Genomic DNA, 21,947 nt, shown 5'->3' with positions numbered 1-21,947 from the left:
TTTTAAAATTAGTGAATGAGTATTTCTTGTGGTGAGTTCCATTCTACAAGTTTTTCTCATGTCACTTTTAGGTTCTTAATTTAAAATTGTGTTATTATAGTAGCTTACATTTGACTTAGCTCACCAAAAGAGTGTACTTTGTAATTTTTCTAGCGTATTTCACGGATCTTTTCTTTGAAGAATTTCAGCAGCATTTCACCTATTTTTTATGATTATTCAAAATGAAATCACCATATGTACTCCAATCGGAGTCCTCACAGAAGGATTTGTATACTTATTTCTATGTTCTTACATCTATCCTATACCATTGTGATTGTACCTATTTTGTGAGTGCCCATTCGAGTACCCAAATATAATACATGCTATTTAGAGTGTATCAATTTTAAAAAACCTCGACTCTTAATATACCATATTACTATTAAGGGACTTTTTGCTACATAGAACAAACCAAAATTACTATGCTACTTGTGTATGATCAAAAATTATTTTGATTTACCTGAGGAGTGGTGACTGTCGTCATCGTGGTTGTATTGGAAGTGATGGTGTCCAATCCTCTGATTGTAAATACCTTATTATGTTCCATATGACATCATACAGGGGTTACAACGATGTGTTTTTCTTTACCTTGATAGTACACCTTCATCCTCTTAGCCTCTAAGATGTGTGTTATTAGTAGAAAGTGCTCAATCTTATGTGTGAATGTGTCCACATGAAAAACCTTTCCTTTTATAATCTTATGTCTTAAAAAAACCTTTTTTTAAATATTGACTATGCATGGTCACAAGTTGGATACATTGTGTATGCCTGTGTGTGCTACTTGTGAAAGGATTAAATGCCCAAGTATTCCTAAAAGACACCCACTGTTTCATTGCCATAGAATTTATGCACCAAACATTGTGAATTGTTTTTTTGTGTGTGCTTCCTCCAGTGTGATAACAAACCACCATAGTGTATGAATAATGTAATGGAATTGGCCTATTAACTTTGAGAGTAGCAAAAGCTAGATAAAGTACTTTGTGAGCATAGCGGGTGAACTTAATTGATGGTAGCAACATAAACATAGCATTTAGTTAACTTGGCATGAACAATACTTTTGCAAGAGAGAGAGTTTAGAGAACATGAAAACAGTTAAGGACCGGATTTATGTGGAGCCGGTCCCCCCTCCAATTGGCATTTGTATTATAGTTTCTCCCAAGAGAGACTTGGTACAATACAATCTTTGTGTTCCTTGTGACCTAGGTGATGCAATGAAGATGGAAAGCTTCATGCATCACGAGCATAACATAAACTTTGTGGAAAGCATTAACTATCCCAAGCCTCAGTCCCAAGACCTCAAACACCTTTGAAGGTGGAGAGAGATAGTAGGGAATGAGGGTAGGGAAGAGGAAGAAGAAACATTTCATAGGAGAAAGAATTAGTTCATCACTTATGATCACTCTTCTTGCTAGCATACATAATAGCATAGTAATTAAGATGAAGAAGATGGCAAGCTTAAGCATTGAAGCATGGCTCTTGGTTGGATTTTCATTCCATAGTCAAGAGTGTTGGTGTAGGCTCTCAACTTCTCTACTTGCTTGGAGAAGGATATGGAGCTCTTGCACTTTGCACTTCACACAATGAGAGTGTGTGTGAGTGTGTGTGGGAGAGTATATTGCTCTAGCACCCCCCTAGCTTGCTTTGGTCGACCCCCCCCCCCCCTGTATCTCACACGTGAAGCTCATTGGACCCCTCCAAGCCTAGACAATCAAAAGCAAGAGGCAAATCAAGCAAGCATGCTAGTCTTGGGACAAGTGTCCCCCTTTCCCCTTTGAGAGAGAGGACTTTATAAATGAAAAAACAATTAATTAAATTAACTAATTTATCATTGAACCCCTTGGAAGGCCAACCAATAGGCTTTAGGCACACCATGAGGGAAACATGAGGAGGAGCTTGCCCTTTTGCTTTCTTTGTAACAAGCTTGCCTTGTTTGAGGGTGTGTGTGTTCTCTCTCATCCCCCTAGCTTTAGGGCCAGCCCCGTCTCTTGTAGGGATGGGATTTAACTTTTTGGACACCTTACCCCCAAGCACCTTAGTCAGCAAGCATGACAAAGCACCTCAAGTCTGGGTAGTGTTCCCACAAGCACCTCAGGCTCCCTAGTTGGCAAGCACAACAAGCACCTCAAGCACCTTAGTCAGCAAGCACGACAAGCACCTCAAGCTTGGGCCGGGTTCCCACCTCAAGCTCAGCCCTAGCTTACCTAAGGTCAAAGGACTTTTTAACACTAACCTTTGGAGGTCTTTAATGAAGCTAACCCTAAGGTCTTTAATCTACATTAGCTAGCCTTGCTCTTTTACAGACCATCTCTCATTTGGACCTCTTTACCATTGGCCCCGTGTTGAGATAGATCTAAAAGCACATGTCTATATTCTAACCCTTGTTTCCGTTTATTCTTCCACATTAAATGATTATTTTAATATGAGAAAATCATTTGGTTTGGTTAGATATTAGATTTTATGACATTACCTCTCTCTTGAAATCATAATCATCCTCGACTATGAGGTAGAAGAGATAAGACCTTAGTCATTAGCCAGTCTTTCTTAGTGGGTAGAGGATCCCTTTTTACCCTACGACATCTTTCCAATATGGATGACTAATTTATTTGGTGTGTGTGAGTGTTCTCTCACCTCTTCTCTCTCTTCCCCTACCTTTAGGGCTCGCCCCCTCCCATCTAGGGATTTGCAAATACTTTTAGGTCTTCCAAAGGCATCCAATTTCCCTAAGTTTTGACCATTAGACTTTTCATTGAATTTTGAAATCTTAGCATTTTGGAAGTCGTAATGGGCTGAACCTTAGGGTCTTTGAAGCCCATTGATGCACATTGCTCTTTTGGAGATGGACCCCCCTTTGGATCCCTATTTTCCCTCCTTTGGATCCCTACAGTGGCCGGTCTGCCAGCTTAACCAATATTCTATCTTTTTCTCCCCTGGTACTTCCCCATATTAAATGATCATTTTAACATGATAAAATCATTTAAGAGAATTAGATATTAGTTATTATGACATTACCTCTCTCTTGAAATCATAGTCGTCCTTGACTATGGGGTAGAGAAGATGAAGCCTATTCATTAGTCCTTTTTCTAGCGAGTAGAGGATCCCTATCTTACCCTATGACATCCTTCCAGAATGGATGACTAATCCATTTGGCGCTTGAGAGCCTAAGCTGCCACAAGCATGTCTGCGCATTAGTCCTATCAATCTTCCATAGTAGAGTGACAAGCTCTACTTGGTGTTTGGGAGATGTCATCTCCGCAAACATGCATACTACTTAACATTTGTGCACAAAAAAGAAAAAGAGAGTCTTATAAGACAAAAACTTTGTTCATTTTAAGCATTTGTACATTTTCTTACTCTAGGGAAGCATTGAAAGAATTGACAAGGTTTAGGTTATCCTTTAATTGTATGCCTTCTTGCATCCATCTAGCATCTTCAAAAGGATAGTTCTTAAACTTAATAAGATATCGTCGGATAATCTTACCGCCTCTCAATACCTTGTCTTCATGTCGGAGAATGGACTCAGGCTGCAACACCTCTTCTTGGTCCTCGATCTCTGGTGGGTCTTCAATAGTTGGTTCTTGAGGTGGCTCTCCTTTGTAAGGCTTTAGTAGGCTCACATGAAAAGCATTGTGTATGAGCCAATGACTGGGCAACTTGAGTTGATAGGCCATGTCATTGATTGGTCTAAGAATCTAGAAGGGATCATAGTACCTTTTTGCTAACTTAGCATAGTACTTTTGGTGTCCCGTAGGATTCTTGCCCGTCGTGTGCCTTAATTGAGCCTTGGGAAATTTAAGCAAGACCCAATCATTCTCTTTAAAGGCTTGGGATCTTCGGTGCTTATCAGCAGTAGCCTTTTTCCTTTGTTGTGAGATAGAGATAGCATCCTTAATCTTTTGGAAATATACTTGTAGGTCTCGGCTATACTCATCTGCAGCAAAGATCTTCCTGTGTACCTTAAGTAGCAAGGGACTTTTAGATCTTCCCTCAATTACCTCGAAAGGTGCTTTTCTCGTGGAGGTATGTATAGTACAGTATTATTGTAGGCATACTTCACTAAGGGTAAGTACTTCTCCCATTGGGACCTTTGATCTACTTCCGTTACATAGGCTTTTAGTAGATCAAGAATTGTTAGGTTAGCTATTTCACTTTGGCCATCCGTTTGTGGGTGATAGACCAAAGAGAAATTTAGCCTTGTCCCTAAATTCTCAAAGAGACCAACCTTTAGTATTAAGAAAGTAATCAAAAGATAGCGTTTGAATTCAAACAGGAAAAATGGCTAGTTTATTTGAATTCAAAATTTTCCCCCAAAATAGAATTTATAATCTAGTGGGTAAAACCATATCATGTAGCATATCTATGGAAAGAGCCCGACGCGTAGATTGTAGATCTATGATCTCCACTCAAATCGGAGATCATATGCGGAAGTTATGAAAGGCCAAAAAGCATAAAACTTTCCACGTCCTTTTGGGGGAAAAGTGCATCCTTTGACCACTCTTACACATCTCTTACACACCCACCACCATTCTTGCACACATGGCGTACGCCTATTTGTCAAAATGTTAATCACCTCCATAAGCTCATGGAAAATAACGAGGCCCTCCTACACCCCATCCTCTTCCTAATGTCCAAAAATTACTGGTCATTTAAGGATCTCTATCCGACACCATGGACATCAGCAAGCCATGGTAGTTGAAGATTTGTGATATAAAGAGGGTTGCCATTTGATGGGCTTTGATAATCTTTTCAACAGGTATAAAATGACCTTGTTTGTTGAACTTGTCTACTATCATCCATATTCCCATATTCCCATGGATAGACTTGGGTAATCCAAAGATAAAATCCATGTATATGCTCTCCCATGGTGAATTAGGGAATGGCAAAGGTTGAAGCAATCCAGGTTGCTTCCCTCTATCAAACTTTGTCTTTTGGCATACCACACATTTAGAAACATACTCTTGTATGTTTGCTTTCATGGTAGGCTAAAATAAATATGTTTCAATCTCTTTTAGGGTAGACTGAATCCCTCTATGCCCCACATAAGGAGGAGCATGAGATTAATAGTGAGTTAGTAACCCATAGTCTGAGAAGATAACCATCTTGTAAAGTAAATGGTTCCTCTTTCTTCCCTAGTGCAAGGGCTAAAATCACATCTCTAAAATTGGGATCAATAGCATACTCATCTGTCATAGACGATAGATCATTGTGAGTTGCTAACAATGTGAGCAATATGAAAATGAAATTGTGAAAGGAAATTTGCCCACCTCATTTGTTTGTCAGAGGGTTTGGTTTGCGTCATGAAGTACTTAAGGCTTTGGTGATCCGTCCGCCGCAGAATGAAAGGAGTCCCCGATAAATAGTGCCTCCATGAATCTAAGGCATGTAGAACTGCGAGGAGTTCCTTTTCATATATGCCTAGAGCTTGCTCAATAGAGTCGCACCTTTGACTTTTGTAGAGGCTATGGCGTGCCCTTCTTGGAGCAAGACAACTCCAAGGCAATCACCACAAGCGTCACATTGGACCTCAAATGGCTTTGAGAGATCCAGTAGTGTCAGCACTAATTGAGAGATAATCTTTTCAAAAGCATTGTTCTCCTTGGCAGACCATGTATACCTAACGCTTTTCTTGGTTAGGTCACGTAATGGTCCAGCCATTTGTGAGAACTTTTCTATGAAGCGTCTATAGTATGTGCACATACCTATAAAGCTTCTTAGTTCATGAAGATTCCTTGGATTAGTCCATCCTTTTATTACCTCTAGCTTTGATGAATCCATTTGGATGCCATCTTGAGAGATAATGTGACCTAAATATTGAATCTCTTGTAAGAAAAACTCACTTTTTGTTTAATATTACCTGGAGGTGTTGCTTGTGTTTGTCTAATGAATTAAAGTAGATGATAATGTCATCAAAGAACACTCTAGTAAAGGTTTGGTGAGGCCTAAATAGCTTCTCCATAAAGTGGTCAAATGTGGCTGGTGCATTAGTCAAACCAAAAGGCATGACAATATATTTGTAAAGACCAAACGTAGTGTGAAATGCGGTTTTTGATCAACTATCCTTATTTGATGGTAGCCACTTTTTAGGTCAATTCTACTGAAGTACATTGACCCTTGTAGCTTATCAAATAGGTCTTATACCCGTGGAACGGAAAACCTATTCTTGATAGTCATCCTATTTAGTGCTCTATAGTCGACACACATACAATATGTGTCGTCTTTCTTTTGCACTAATAACACAGGTGAGCAAAATGGAGATGAGCTAGGCCTAACCATGCCCTTCTCAACTAACTCATGCACTTGCCGCATAATCTCCTCTTGTTGAGCTTGAGAAACTCTATAAGGAGGTTTATTAGCGGTGAACTTCCTGGAAGAAGTTCAATTGCATGGTCATCATTTCCTCGTTTAGGAGGTAGTTCACAAGGGATGTCGTCAATAAAAACATCTTGAAATCCCTTGAGAAAATTGGATAACTCTAATTCCTTGTGACTATTTATATTTTCTTTTGCTAAAGCATTAGGTTCATTTTGAGAATCTTTAACAAAAATCATGTACACGGATATAGAGCTCTTTATTGACTTATTGAAAGGTTACCCAACTCCTTAGCATCTATGTACATATCTTTTTCCCTGAACCTACAGTAGATTTTCCTTTCAGGGAATTTAACATTGGCAGCCATGCAATCAAACCATGGTGCCCCTAGGATTACATCCTTGTGCTTGAGAGGAGAGATAAAGAAGTCCTCTTTGTCCACATAGCTTTGGACATGGAGCCTCAATTTCCCAATTAAGGGAGTGATTGAAGCTTCTTGCCCCTTTGAATCACCATCGGCGAGTAGGACATCTCCCATCTCACATGCTTGGATGCCTAGTTTGGTGGCCAACTCTGTGGATATAAAATTGTGAGTAGAACCAATGTCGAACTAGGGTCAAAGAGAATAAAAGCCTCATGTTCTCTTACCTTTCCCCAAGCATGGCATAGAGGAGATCCTTTGTGATGAGCTTCCTCTTCTTTGATTTCAACCAAGGTAGCTATAGGAGGCTCATTTCATGTATTCTTGTGCGGGCAAGCATGATAAGCATGCCCTTGCTCCCCGCATGTGAAAGAGCGATTATCTTTACGATAACACTCAAGCTCTTCAGGAGAGAGTTTATTTTTGCCTTTATAAACTCCCTTCTCCTTAGCTTTGTTGTTGTTGGTGTTGCCTTTAGGAGACTTTTGGACAGCCTCCTTTCGCTTAGGCTCATTATTACGGTCTTTGTTCTCCATGGGCTTAAGATTTCTCTTAGCCCCTTGTTGGAAATTGATTCGTGAAGCCACCATGGTATGGTGTATGACCACAGATTGGGTGCGTTGCCTTTGGGAGTTGTCATACTCCACCATATCTTCAGTTAAGCCCGCACAAAATTGTTGTTTTTGCTCTCCAAAATCCATCTTTTTGAAGACAGTGGCTTTGAGATGTAAGTCCCAAAACTTGTCTACATATTTGTGAATAGATTCGTAAGGAGAGAACTTCAAGCTTCACCATTTGGTGAGTACTTTGTCTATGGCATCGGTAGCCAAAAATTGCTTCATGATGGAAGCTCTTAAAGCTTTCCATGTTTGTGGAGCTTCACTGTTTTCCCATAGCCTTAGGCCACCATTGCCTTGCGGACTTTTGGAAATGCATAGCTACATGGTGTAGCTTAGAGGACTCCGTGAAGCCCTCATCTCCAAACACCACATCAAATTGTTGGACGAAGGCCAAGACTTTGTCCGTAGCACCAAAGGTGCCATTGTAGGTAAGGAAAGAGATGTTCTTTCCTCTCTCTTTGAACTTCTTGAGCTTGGGTGACCTCTTCCATGTGGCATAGGATTTCCTATGGCCTCTTCTTTTTGGTGGTTCAAAAGTTCCACCATCACTTTCTTCAGAAGATGAAGAATTTGAGGCCGAAAGATGGAGAAGAGGGTGACCTCTTTCTCGCCTTTTTCTTGCCTTGTTCCTCCTTGTCTGCACCATCACTTTCTTCATAAGAGGAAGAGGATGAAGAAGAGTGAGAAGAGGGTGACCTCTTTCTCACCTTTTTCTTCTCTTGTTTTTTTTCATCCCTCTTTGAATTATGGTGTGGAGAAGTGTGTGATGGTCTTCTCCATTTAGGAGGTGATGGAGAGTGTTTTGCCCGCCGTCTTCGTGGAGCCATCTCCGCCAAGGTGACAGGAGACTCACTTCTTTCTCCTTCTTTTGGCGGGGTCTGGTGCATCATCAAGAAGTAAATTTTTGAGCCCTTTGTATGGATCCTCTTCTTCTTCCCGAATCGGAGAGAGGCCTCTTTTGGAATTCTCACAAGGAGGCTTCCTAGGTACTCTCTCTTCATGGTGGGGAGTTTGGAGAATCCCGTGAACACGAAGCTGCCGTTGCACTTCACTTTGGAGGGATGGATTGCCCATGGCTTGTTGAAGACTAGAAACAAGGTAATTAACAAGCATAGGAGCATCATTAGTATCCTGCTCATTAGCAAAATCAAAGCTATCAACATTAATTTCACTCTCTTCACTATTGTCAACCATTCTAACAATTTTTAGATGTAAACTTTTTAGGTGTACTTTGGCACTTCAAGCCCTAGTTGCTACTCCTCTTTACCCCTTTAGAAAATCACTCAAGCTCCTGTACCCGTGGCTCAAATATCATTAATTGCAAGGAATAGAAGAGAGGGTCTTTCAACACCAAAACAGTATCAGCTCCTGTCAAGCTTCTAATAGCTCAGTAGCGGTTAAAGACCTATAGGAATCGACTATTAAGACCATAGCTCTCAATGGTGATGCCCTATTATCTGCATGAAGCAGCACAGTGCGAGGATAAAAAATCCTTATTCTACTCACTCAATTGCAATTAATAATACCAACCATTTATAGCTAGCTTGAGGACCTCCCTTCTTGAGCAAGAAAAGAGAAATCTTGTGCTCCGATACCAATGTAACATTTAATGGCCTAGTAACTTGTGTGTAGCGGAAAATAGCATAAACATAGTGAGTATTTCATCAGGATAGATTCCTAATGAGCATAACAAGAGTGCTTGGATGGAGACAACAACAAAAAGCATAACACCTAGTTAGATATTCATGAACAATACTTCAAAAGAGAGAGAAATTAAACTATTGACATTAGTTGAGGATCAAATTTATAGGGAGCCGGTCCCCCCTCCAAAAGGCTTTGTATTATAGGTTTCCCCCATCAAAGGAGACATTTTACAATACAATACTTTATGTTCCTTCAAGAACTTGCTGGTGCAATGAAGATGGAAGCTTCAAGCACCATGCACACACTTATAAAACACAACATCAATTCCCTCACGGTCTCAGACCCAAGACCTCACACGAAGATAGTGAGAGCTAGCAGGGTATGAGAGTATATTGAGAGGAAGAAGGAGTATTCTCATGAGAAAGAAGTATATCTCCTCACATAATCACTCATAAAAGCTTAGCATAGCTTAGTAATTAGCATGGTAGAGGAGATGAGAATGCATTGAAGCTTGGCTCTTGGTTGGATTTTCATCACAAAGCCAAGAGTTGTTGGTGTAGGCCTCCCTTATCACAAGCTTGAAGTAGATGATGAGCTTTCCATTAAAGCTTGATAAGGAGAGAGAGTCTTTTCAGCTTCACACATGAGATTGTGTGAGTGTGTGTGTGTGTGTGTGTGTGTGTGTGTGTGTGTGTGTGTGTGTGTGTGTGTGTGTGTGTGTGTGTGTGTGTTAATGCCTTGCCAACATCAGCCCCCCCCTCTCTCTTGTAGACCCCTCTTGCCTTTTACTCATGTTGGCACCCCATTGGCTCATGCCATGCTTAGCCAATAAGAATTTAGAAGCATAATGGCTAGCCTTTGACATGTGTCCCCCTTTCCCCTTTTGTGAGAGCTTTAGGTAATTAAATAAATCAATTAATCTCTCATTGGACCCCTTAGTATTTTGGCCAATACGAATCAGGCAAGCCATTGGGTTGTTGAATGCTCATTGGACCCCTTGGGAGACCAATAGTCTTCTAGAGAGGTTAATTTCTATTGGTTCTTTTATCAAGTGTTTTTAAATGAATTAAACTAAAAGTACTCTAGCCTAATTCTCATTGGTAAACCTCTATGGCCATCCAATAGGATTTGAATACATTTTGGGGGCAACTAGGCTAGGGAGTTGACATGTGTCCACTATGCCCTTTGTGTAAAGGGAGCCTTGCGTGTGTGTGAGTGTTCTCTCACCTCTTCTCTCTCTTCCCCTACCTTTAGGTCTCGCCCCCTCCCATCTAGGGATTTGCAATGACTTTTAGGTCTTCCAAAGGCATCCAATTTACCTAAGGTTTGACCATTGGACTTTTCATTGAATTTTGGAACCTTAGCATTTTGGAAGTCTTAATGGGCTGAAACTTAGGGTCTTTGAAGCCCATTGATGCACATTGCTATTTTGCAGATGGTCCCCCCCTTTGGATCCTTATTTTCCCTCCTTTGGCTCTCTATTGTGGCCGATCTGCCAGCTTAACCAATATTCTAGCTTTTTCTCCCCTGGTACTTCCCCTAATTAAATGATCATTTTAACATGAGAAAATCATTTAGGAGAATTCTTATGACACTTCATCATCTCATTTTTCCTTTATCTACATCTCCTAAGTTTAAATACCATCCTTCAACATCCAGTTCTTCTTCTGACATTTTTGTGATCTTTTCTTCCACATTCCTGTACGTTGTCACTCTACTTAGTAACACCAAGTTACTGCGATCTAGGGTAGCCTTTAACGTAATGGGAATGGCCTATGAACTTTGAGAATGGTGTAATTAAGAGAATTAGAGTGAGCATTTTTGTGAGACTACTTTGAGAACATAGAGGGTGAACTTATTTAGTGGTAGCAACATAACCATAGTACTTAATTAACTTTGCATGAACAATACTTTTGCAAGAGAGAGAGTTTAGAGAATTCACAACAGTTGAGGACCGGATTTATGTGGAGCCGGTCCCCCCATTAATAGTGTCATAAAAACTAATATCTAATACTCCCAAATGATTTTCTCATGTTAAACTGATCATTTAATATGGGGAAGTACCAAGGGAGTAAAAGCTAGAATATTGGTAAGGCTGCCATACTGGTCTCTGTCAGGGATCCAAAGGAGGGAAAATAGGGATCCAAAGGGGGAACATATTCAAAAGAGCAATGTGCTTCAATGGGGCTTAAAAGACCTAAGGTTCAGTTCCATTAAGACTTCCATAGGCTAAGGTTAACTCATTTGTCCAATGGCCAAAGCAAGGGAAAAACTGGATGGTCATGGGAAGACTAAGAAGTCTTCCCACATCCCTAGAAAGGAGGGGGCGATCCCTTTTAGTAGGGGATGAGAGAGAAACACACACACACTTCAAGGCTCCCCCTTTACACAAAGGGAATACTCGACACCTGTCACGCTCCTAGGTCAGTTTCCCCCAATCACCCCTCAAATCCTATTGGATGGCCATAGAGGTGGACCAATGAGAATAAGGCTAGAGTAAATTTAGTCTAATAAATTCAAAAATGCTGGATAAAATAACCAATAGAAATTAAGCTCCCTAGAAGACTATTGGAAAGTCTACCAAGGGGTCTAATGAGCATTCAACATCCCAATGGCTTGCCTGATTCCTATTGGTCAGAAGACTAAGAGGTCCAATGAGAGTTTAATTGAATTATTTAATTACTTAAAGCTCTCACAAAAGGGGAAAGGGGGACACTTGTCAAAAGGCTATCAACTATGCTTCTAATTTGTGACTGGCTAAGCTTTACAGGAGCCAATGGGAGGCCAGCATGAGCAAATAGAAAGAGGAGTCGACCAAGATGAGAGACGGCTGAATTTTACTATAACACATGGCCACATACACACACAACTCATGTGTGCAAGAAGAACTCCATCTCCTTCTCCAAGCATGGATAAGTAGAGGCCTACACCACAACTCTTGGCAATGGAATGCAAATCCAACCAAGAGCCAAGCTTCAATGGCATGTTCATCTCCTCTACCATGCTAATTACTAAGCTAAGCTATGCTATTAGAGTAATTATGTGAGGAGAATACTTCTTTCTTGTAAGATACCTCTTCTTCCTCTCAATCTATCCTCATTCCCTGCTAGCTCTCACCATTTTTGAAGGTGCGTGAGGTCTTAGGACTGAGGCTAGGAACACTAGGTGTGTTTTTCAAGCATAATTTGGTGCATGAAGCTTCTATCTTCATTACACCAACTAGTTTTATCAAGGAACACATAGATTGTATTGTGCAAAAGTCTCTTTTGATGGGAGAAGCTATAATACAAAGCCTTTATGGAGGGGGACCGGCTCCATGTAAATCTGGTCATCAACTGTTGTCAATTGTTCTATTTCTCTCTCTTTTCAAGTATTTTCAATGCCAAATTAGCTAGGTATAAATTGCTATATTTCTTTCTCAAATTAAGTACTCTCTCTATACTCATTATGAACTTGTTCTTAATGAAATGCTCACTATGTTTTCAAGTTCCGCTACACACAAGTTACTAGTGCATTAAATGTTACATTGGTATCAGAGCTATTGGTTTTTTTTTTTGCTCAAAAAGAGAGGTCCTCAAGCTTGCTACAAATGGTTGGTATTATTAATTGCAAAAGAGTAAGTAGAATAGGGATTTTTCATCCTTGAAGCACGCCTGCTTTATGCAGTTAGCAACGACACCGTCGAGAGCTATGGTCTTAATAATGGAGTCCTACGGGGCTTGCTTATGGCTTAGCCATTATTGAGCTATTAGAAGCTTGATAGGAACCGATGCTATCTTGGCTCTGTTGAACCCTATCTTCTATTCCTTGCAATTAATAATATTCGAGCCATGGGTATAGATGCTTGAGTGCTTCTCTTTGAAGGTAAAGAGGAGTAGCAACTAGGGATTGAAGTGCCAAAGCACAAGTAAAATTTTACACCTAAAATTTTCTAGTATGGCTGACAAAGGAAAAGAGATTGAAATGAGTGTTGATATCTTTGATTTTGCTGATGAAAGAGCAACTAATAATGCCCCTATGCTTGTAAACTATCTTGTTTCTAGGCTTCAACAAGCCCTGGGCAACCCATCCCTCCAAGGTGAAGTGCTACAGCAATTGCGCACCCATGGTATTCTCCAAACTCCCCACCAAGAAGAGAGAGTACCTAGGAAGCCTCCTAGTGAGACTTCCAAAAGAGGAATCTCTCCAATAAGGGAAGAAGAGGAGGATCCTTACGAAGGGCTCAAAAACTTACTTCTCGATGATGCATCTCCCTCCCAAAGGAGAACCCGAGTTTCAACGATAGAACCCCCACCAAAAGAACCAGAAAAAAGTGAGTCTCCTGCCAGAAAGATCCACCACTTATCCAAGATAAACTCCATAGAAGCAAGGAGATCCACAAGGTCCATAGCTAAGCTAAGCATGGAGAATTGATGCAATGTGCACTACATCTCCAGTCTAAGGTCTATTAAAGTATACAGAGCCACAAGGTCCATAGTCTAAGCCATCCATGGAGAATCAATTCAAGGTCACCACTTATACAAAGCTAAGCTCCATTATTGTACAATGAGTGAACAATAGAGAGCCACAACGACCACACTCTAAGCTAGGCATGGAGTGTTGATACAAGATTCACCACTTGTCCAAGCTGAGTCCGAATCAAGCATAGAGAGAAACAAGGTCCACCACTTGTCCTATAGCTAATTTTCTTAAGACTAAATTTTTCCACTTGAATTCAAATTATCCCACTTAACTTCAAGTATTGACCATAGTTTGATTTGAATTCAACATTTATCACCATAAATCTAATTATCCCGCCTAAATTAAAAGTCACTCGTAGAGAAAATCAAACCTCTCACATGAAGTCAAAATATCGCCTCAACTCAAATAACACCATCTAAATTTGAGTTGGGCATTCAAAATTTCAAATTTCACATTAAATTTATGATAATCATGCCACCAGAAATATGAAATTGTACATCAGAGAGATATTATATTGTAAGACCAAGGTCCACCGCTTGTCCAGCCTCAATTTATAACCACTTTTCAAGAAGACTCAATGCCTATATACCATATATTACATAAAAGAATACCAATATTCTAGGTCTAACTAGTAGCCTAGCTAGAATCTATATGATATTTGGTTCTTCTTTATATTTAGAAATTTTCTTATTTCACCCCAGTAGGTCCTTTTTACGTGAAACAAAAAGCGCTTTTATGTACACATGTGACCATAAACACATCGTGTGCATAAAGCAGCATGCTAAACATGATAAAACAAGCATGGAGAAACAAGCAAAAAAGCAACCACTGAGAGGGTAGCTACTCAAAAAACAACATAGAGAGAGAAAGAGATTATGGCTATGGAGTTTAGAGCTTCTCATCATGCTTTAGGATTGATTAGGGGATGTCAGAAGGCTTCTTGCTTTTCCGCAAAAGAGCAGTGATGAGATCTATGTATAGGTTTTCATCGCGAAAGCCGTCGGAGAGCGCACACACCGTGAAAAGAGAGAGGAGATATTAAGCAAGTAGAGAGAGAGTATTCTTCTTCTTCTTCTTACCGTGAAAGATAGAGAAGAGCTTATGAAGATGGTGATGGAGAGCTTTCACCACTCCGTATAATAGGTACGTATTGCCATGCGGTAGTAGACACAATTGTCGGCACTAAAATTGAGGCTTGCAAGTGAATTTATAGGCACTGTAGGAGGCTAAGCAAGCTACTAGCACCCTCGCTTCCTCTAGGAATAGCTACATGCTTTTTGGAACTTTTCTAAAATCATGGCCTACTTTTTGGTGGTCAACTCTCCCACTTACCACTCAATTTTTACATTAAAACTTGACTAACTGGCTAGTATCACTACAACTAATGAGACCGTGACTAGACCATGTCGTATCGTGATGTCCCGACATAATTATAACTTTTCGTACTGATCGACGTATTTACGGGTCCGACTTTTATAAAAATAGTTCTCGTAATCATTTAACCCCATTTTTTCTCCGAGTGGTCGTTTTTAAATCCGATGGAGACTAGAAATAATATTTTTATGTTTAGGTTATCTTAAAAAGCACGTTGCTTTGCAAAAATGCCAAAGAGCACAAAAAGCTAAAAATAGCGTAAAAAAGGTTTTTCTTGTCCACCAAAAGAAGCAGGCTCGCTTTTCACTAAAAAGCACTAAAAATCATGAAAAGCGTTCGAAAAGCAAATTTTTACAAAATTGAACCATAGCTTCTTCGGGACTTGTAGATTAAGGATCTGGCCCTGCTTTTTGCAAAAAAACACAAAAAGCATGAAAAAACTTTAAAAAATGAGAATTTTTCCAAAACAGAACCAAACATCCATGTGACCCACCAGAACATGGAACGACCTTGCTTTTCACTTTAGAACCTTACAACACTACCAAATAAACATTCTAAACAAAAAAAATCAAAACATATATTAGAATCTATTTTTCTTATTTTTAAAAGAGACCCAAAATTTGGGGATCTTATAGTTTTGTGTGTGTATGTGTGTGTGTGTGTGTGTGAGAGAGAGAGAGAGAGAGAGTAAGGAAGGAAGGAAAACAGTGAGAGCAAGGGGATTTTTTACTATGTATGTGTGTGGGTTGTCTGTGTGTGTGTGTGAAAGAAGGAGACACAAAGATAGAGAACCATTTTTCTTTCTTGGAGAGCCAAATACAGAGACATAAAATATATGGAGATGAAGAGAGCAGAAAAGGGAGAGAGAGTGAGAGAGATCAACTGCACCTTGCTAAACTCTTTAATTTTGCACAACAAGAGATGTTTTTTTTCAAGATGTCAAAGTCCTATGTGTAATTCTCTCCCTTCAAGTGCAATGTTTCCGTTGAGTACATCTCTCTTGCCTTGTGCCTTATATTGTTCCACCTGCAATTTGTTTTTCTTGTTTATGTGAGCAAGAGATTCCTCTGTAGCACCTCTAAATGCTATTTTTCTATTCTTCTCTGTGTTTCTACAATAGGGTTATCTCAAAAGCCACCTGTAATCATCATATAACCTAAAAAACATATTTAAAAATTTGTAAATTTTGCTTTCAAATTGAGCATTTTGACCAAAAGATTTTTTTAAAAACAAAAAAGAGGGCATATTGTATGGGTCGGAATCTATCGGTAGCCCCCAAACCCCGTCGTTGCAGGCATTGCCCCCGAACCCCCACTAGGGGTGCTACCCCCATCGGGAGCACTATCCCCTAGACCCCTTGTGGTCATGTTGTCCCTAGACCCCTTGCCAGGGGCATTACCTCCAAATGCCCATCCGATATTCTTGCCCCCAGAACCCAAGCAATGTGAAGTGCGCACCAAAGCCCTCCACTCTAGCATTGGCCCTAAATCCTCTACTAATTTCATTTGTTCCAAGACCCCCATTTGGCTTATTGTATGGGAACAATCATCAATGCAATGTTTTTTAAAGCATGAAAAATAGGCCTTTTTAAAGCTCATAACTCAAAAAGCAGCAAGAACTTGAAGGTGCTTGGAAGATCAACCTTGAAGAGTTTTGGTCATTGTTTCTCAAATATTAGTCCTGAAATTTTTAAACTTTTAGAGAGCAAGGACAAAACATACATTTTTTCACATTTTCATACACTCCTCATGACCTACAAACACTTTCAAACATACACATTGGAAGAAAAACATTATCTCAATTGTAGCTTTGGAGAGATTGAAAAAGGGACCAATCCGGTAAAGCTCAATTGAAGCACAAAAAATTTGAAACAAAGTCTACCACTTGTCCAAGTAATGCTTGGTTAGAGGTCTACCACTTGTCCAAGCTAAAACTCTATTGAGGCTTAAGGATATTAAAACAAAGTCAATCACTTGCCCAAGATAAGCTTAAGTCCATCTCTTCTCCAACTTTCTCCACATTTGACCTCAAAACATTGAATCAAGGTGCACCACTTGTCCAACCTCCACTCAAGCCCAATTGAACCTCATTGAGAACCTCTTAAAATTTAATCAAGGTCTACCCCTTTCCCATACTACCCTCAAGATTCATAATATGTCCATGATTAACTTTACAAAGACATGGGCATAATGTGTAATGGTGAAAGATTGAAGAGCTTGTCAACCTTCCAACGGACACTCCCATAGCCAAGTTTATAAAATTATATTTATGGTTCAATGGAATCTAGCTTGGACAAGTTGTGGAGCATCTCTAATGAGGCTCCATTGAGAACCTTGAGTGGAGGTTGGAACCCTTGGTACTTTGGTCCCAAGCTCCACAATCTAAGCATATAGAGCCACAAGGTCTACAATCTAAGCTAAGCATGGAGAGTTGAATGAAGATTCACCATGTGTCCAACCTTTGATAACTTGTAGGATGGGTGCTACTATGTCCACCACAAAGTTAAGTCACATTTAGACATAAGTAAATTTATAGCATGGAAATACTGCTCAAGATCTACCACTTGTTCAACTTGTACTTCATCATTTACAGTATGAAGATTTTCCAATTTTCAAAAATTTTCTAATCTCCACTACTTGATTTTTTGTTTGAGGGAAGTAATGTCTACTACTTGTCCAGCCTAGGATATACAAGGTCCACCACTTGTCCAACCTCTACTCTAGTGATTCTTGGAGAGAACCACAAATCAGGTCCAAAGTTTATGGATAATTGATAAAAGATCCATCACTTGTTCGATCTAAGCTCCATTAAAGTATATAAATCCACAAGGTCTCCAGTATTTGTTAAAGCTCAACTACATTATTGAATCCTAGAGAGCCACAAAGTCCATAGTCCATGCTATGCATGGAGACTTCTTACAACATCCACAACTTGTCCAAGATAAGCTCCATAGAGGACCATGAGATTCACCACTTATCCAATCTATGCTCTGTTGAAGCATACAGAGCCATAAGGTCCACCATTTGTCCAAGCTATTCTCCATTGAAGCATAGCGAGTCACAAGGCACACCATTTGTCCAAGCTAAGCTTTCTTGAGGCATACATAGCCATAAGGTTGATAACTTGTCCAAGCTAAGGTCCATTCAATTGTAGAGGACCATAAGGTTCACCGCTTGTCCAAGTTATGCTCCATTGAAGCATAGAAATAGAGATAGACACACTGCATGGCCACAAGCTTCCATCCTATCTCCAATCTATCATCTCTAGTATCTATGATTCATTGCTCTCAAGATCTGCCATATTTCCAACATAAAGTATCATGAATTATTTGGTCTCAAGCTCCACAAACTTTCCCACTTAAAGTATCAAGGATTATTTGTTCTCAAGCTCCATCATTTGCCAACATATACTCCATTGTAATACGTATTTTTCAGCTTCAACTTTTTGACCTCTTTTTGTTAGTACTTTTGATATAATTTCTCTATGATTTTACATTTAACAATACTATTGGCAGTCGAACTAGACGGGCGCCCTCCTAGTCGACCCCTTCTTCATGATCTCTAAAAGTTTGAATATCCATCATTATTTTTTGAGAAGATTTGTAATTATATGAGAATCTCTGATTTTATTCAGATCATCTTGAGTCTGTCTCTACTACATCAGAGTTTTAAAGTTTGTAAATGAGTCTAAGACTTGTAAAGTTGGCCACTGGCCAAGCAAGCCCTAGGTATAAAACTCATTTTTGTAAAGTGGGAAATAGAGACTTATCATGATCACAAGTTTTGAGTTTTTGAGAATACGACTAAGAGTGGCTACTCTCATGTGCTTTGTAATCAATATATATTGAGCTCTGGTAATCACATTTTGATTTCAAAACTTGCAATGTGTTCTTTGTCTAATGTTGTGGTTTATGAATACCCATTAGTAGGCTAAATATGTTGTTTTGAGTGTGTTAATGATTGTTTTTTGATGTTCCAACCATAGAAGAGTGTTCCTAGGCCATAGGGCGACCTTTTTGGTATGTTTTGTTACAGTTCCAAGACTTGATCATTATGGATTGTGATTTTTTTACCTCATCGGATTGCAATCCAACTTGGTAGGTTAGTGCCCCTAAGTGTCTTAGACCTCCTTCCAAAGTTTCGTAACATTTGGAATTCGTTTGAGTGATAAATTGGTGTGATGCCTGATTGTGGTGACATGGGAAATATGTGTTAGACTTACACCACTCTGCTGCTTCATAGGTCTAGGCATACTTGTACGGCTAGTATGTCTCCGTGCTGGCCACCCATAGTCTAGGTTGCTCCTGGTCCAACCGCCCGAGTTTGGGGCCGGCCGCCCACTTTTGTCCGGGCGTCCACATAAATTTCCATATATCATTTTTTTGTTGGGTCGTGGGGATTTTTATTAGGCCTTGCCCTACACCCCTTGCATGCCTATTTATAGGGCCAGGGAGTACCCACTTCCACATCTCATTATCTCACAGAGATCACCCAGATCTGATTGTATTGGGTCTTCTGTTCTGGTAGTCAGTGGGGGAACTGATCGCCCCCTCTTCACCATAACTTGCGTTTATGTCTACTCTCTCTCTCTCTCTCTCTCTCTCTCTCTCTCTCTCTCTCTCTCTCTCTCTCTCTCTCTCTCTCTCTCTCTCTCTCTCTCTCTCTCTCTCTCACGCTTCTGCACACGCGCACTCTCACATGGTATCAGCAGCTTAGGCTTTCCATGGCCTGGAACAGCGCATCTTCGCATCACGTTCTCCTCCCAAGACCAACATAACCAGCATTTTCATCCAAAATCAGTCAGCACTTTGTAAACAACCAGGCGCGCAATGAGATCTGCATTTTTCATCGTGGAGGATCTCCCTCCCCCTACGTTTTTGCATATTAGGTCAGCATTTTTGCATCAGGCTGCTAGCGCTTCACTTCTGGGATCATTTCATTGCCGAAAACCTCCTCTGCTTCATTTGCATTTTTCAGCCAAATCTGCATTTTTGGGTTTTCATTTCATTTTCGACGATTTTATTGGTCACTTTGTGTCGTTGACACCTTCCACAAGTTTTGGGCACCTAGGGTACCCATCAAGCCTTTGTTTTTTTAGCAAACAGAAGGTTTTTGGTGCCAAAAAGTGCAGCAAAAGTGGGCTGCAAATTGACCTGCGTTTTTGTAGCAGGAGGACAGCACTCAGTCTTCTGGACCCTGGATCTTGCCACCACCTACCCAGCCTTGGCATCCGGTGCCTTGGCGGCAAAGTTCCTCTTCAAATCTACAAATTTCAACCATTACCCCTTGTTGTTTTCTCTATTTTCAGCCCATGTGGGGTACTGACATTGATTCCCCGCCCTCCCTAAACCCTCTGCACTGCTCCGGACCCTGCCAAGAGCGTACAAGCAGGCTGAAAATCGTTGGACAACAGCATTTTCAACACCTTGCAGTTGTGTTTTTGGCTGGATAGCAAACACTTGGCTTGTGTTTTTCACAGAGGATGAAGTTACCTCGTGCCATGACACCATCTAGTGGTGGTCCGTGTGGTCTCTCAATGAATGCTGCAATACACAGTATCTTTGACATCGGCTTGATCATCTATGGGCGTACGATCCTTGGGAGATCCATTCATTCCAGCCATCATTCGACGGTTGCGCACTCCAGAGGAGATGGTGACTTGTGGTTTGCTATGGACACACCTATGCACTCATGAGAGGAGTTCACATGAGATATGGCCATGCTCATGGCATATGGGATTCCGACATTCCCAGAGAAGACACCACCATCTTGGGTGGCCAGACACTTACCACTTGACCTCGACACGTCAGATCACTTGCTTACATAGGAGCATCTACATGGACTTAGGAAGAGGATCTTGGATCTCTTCTTAGACAGGTTCATTGCTTGGATCTACAGACTAGAGTGGGACTTCAATTCTCTGGACTCTCTAATAGAGTTTACTTGCGAGCTACGAGAGATCAGGCATCGTTATGCGAAGACATTTGGAGTCACCCAGAGCTTGGCTTGGATGGTAGTGTAGTTGCTCTTCTACACTCTTGAGCATTTGGATTTCTACCTTCAGAGTTGCTTACACTCACCCTTGGTACTTGTAAAGAATGAGGATGCAAGAGAGCTACACAAGACAAGAACAAAGCACACAGAGATGGAAAGCTTCTTCTTCTTCTTTACAGAAAAGAGAGTACAAAATGACTAAGTGCTAAAGCTGAAAAGTAGCACATATGTACATGCGGTCACTAAGTGTGAACTCGCTAGAAGCGTACTAGGCTGGCACTATAAGTGTAGTCCAGCTGTAGAATCACTGGCAGAGATCCTCCGTGTCGGTCACCTAACGCGCCAGTGAGTAAATGCCGTAAGCGGCCAAGACCCGTAGTGGATGCCAGCTCAAGGTGTAGAGCTCGACATCTCAACACTCCCCCTCGAGCTCTGCATGTCGCAGAGTCCAAGCATAGTCCGAAAACGTCGAAGCTTCTCAGCTCCGAGGGCCTTGGTAAAGATATCCGCTATCTGCTCCTCTATGCTGACGTAGACCAAGTCGATGTCGCCCGCCAACACTCGCTCTCGAACGTAGTGGTAATGGACCTCTATGTGTTTGGTCCTAGCATGGAACACTGGGTTCCTAGCCAACTGCATGCTGCTGAGGTTGTCACAATGAATGAAAATCTGCTGGTCCACCTGCACTCCCAAGTCCTCAAGTAATGTGCGTAGCCAAGCTACCTCGCACGCCGCAACTGCTGCACCTCTGTACTCGGCCTCTGTGCTCGATAAAGCAACCGTAGGCTGCTTTTTGCTGCTCCAAGTAACAGCAGCACTCCCAAAAGAGAACATGAAGCCACTCGTAGATCTCCTATCAACAATGCTACCTGCCCAATCTGCATCTGTATACCCATACAATGCTAATGGTGCATCTGCTGCATAGAACAATGCGTAGTCAAGAGTCCCTTGCACGTACCTAAGTGTGCGTCGTACTCCATCCAAATGTGGCTTCCTCGGAAGCTGCATGAACTGACTCTCCAAGCCTACTGTGTAGCTCAAGTCTGGCCTTGTGATAGTCAAGTAGATTAGACTACCCACCATCTTCCTGTA

The sequence above is a fragment of the Adiantum capillus-veneris genome, chromosome 18 (genome assembly GCF_014529385.1).
Source record: "Adiantum capillus-veneris isolate H3 chromosome 18, ASM1452938v2, whole genome shotgun sequence".
NCBI classification, from domain to species: Eukaryota; Viridiplantae; Streptophyta; class Polypodiopsida; order Polypodiales; family Pteridaceae; genus Adiantum; species Adiantum capillus-veneris.
This window is presented reverse-complemented; position numbering follows the sequence as displayed.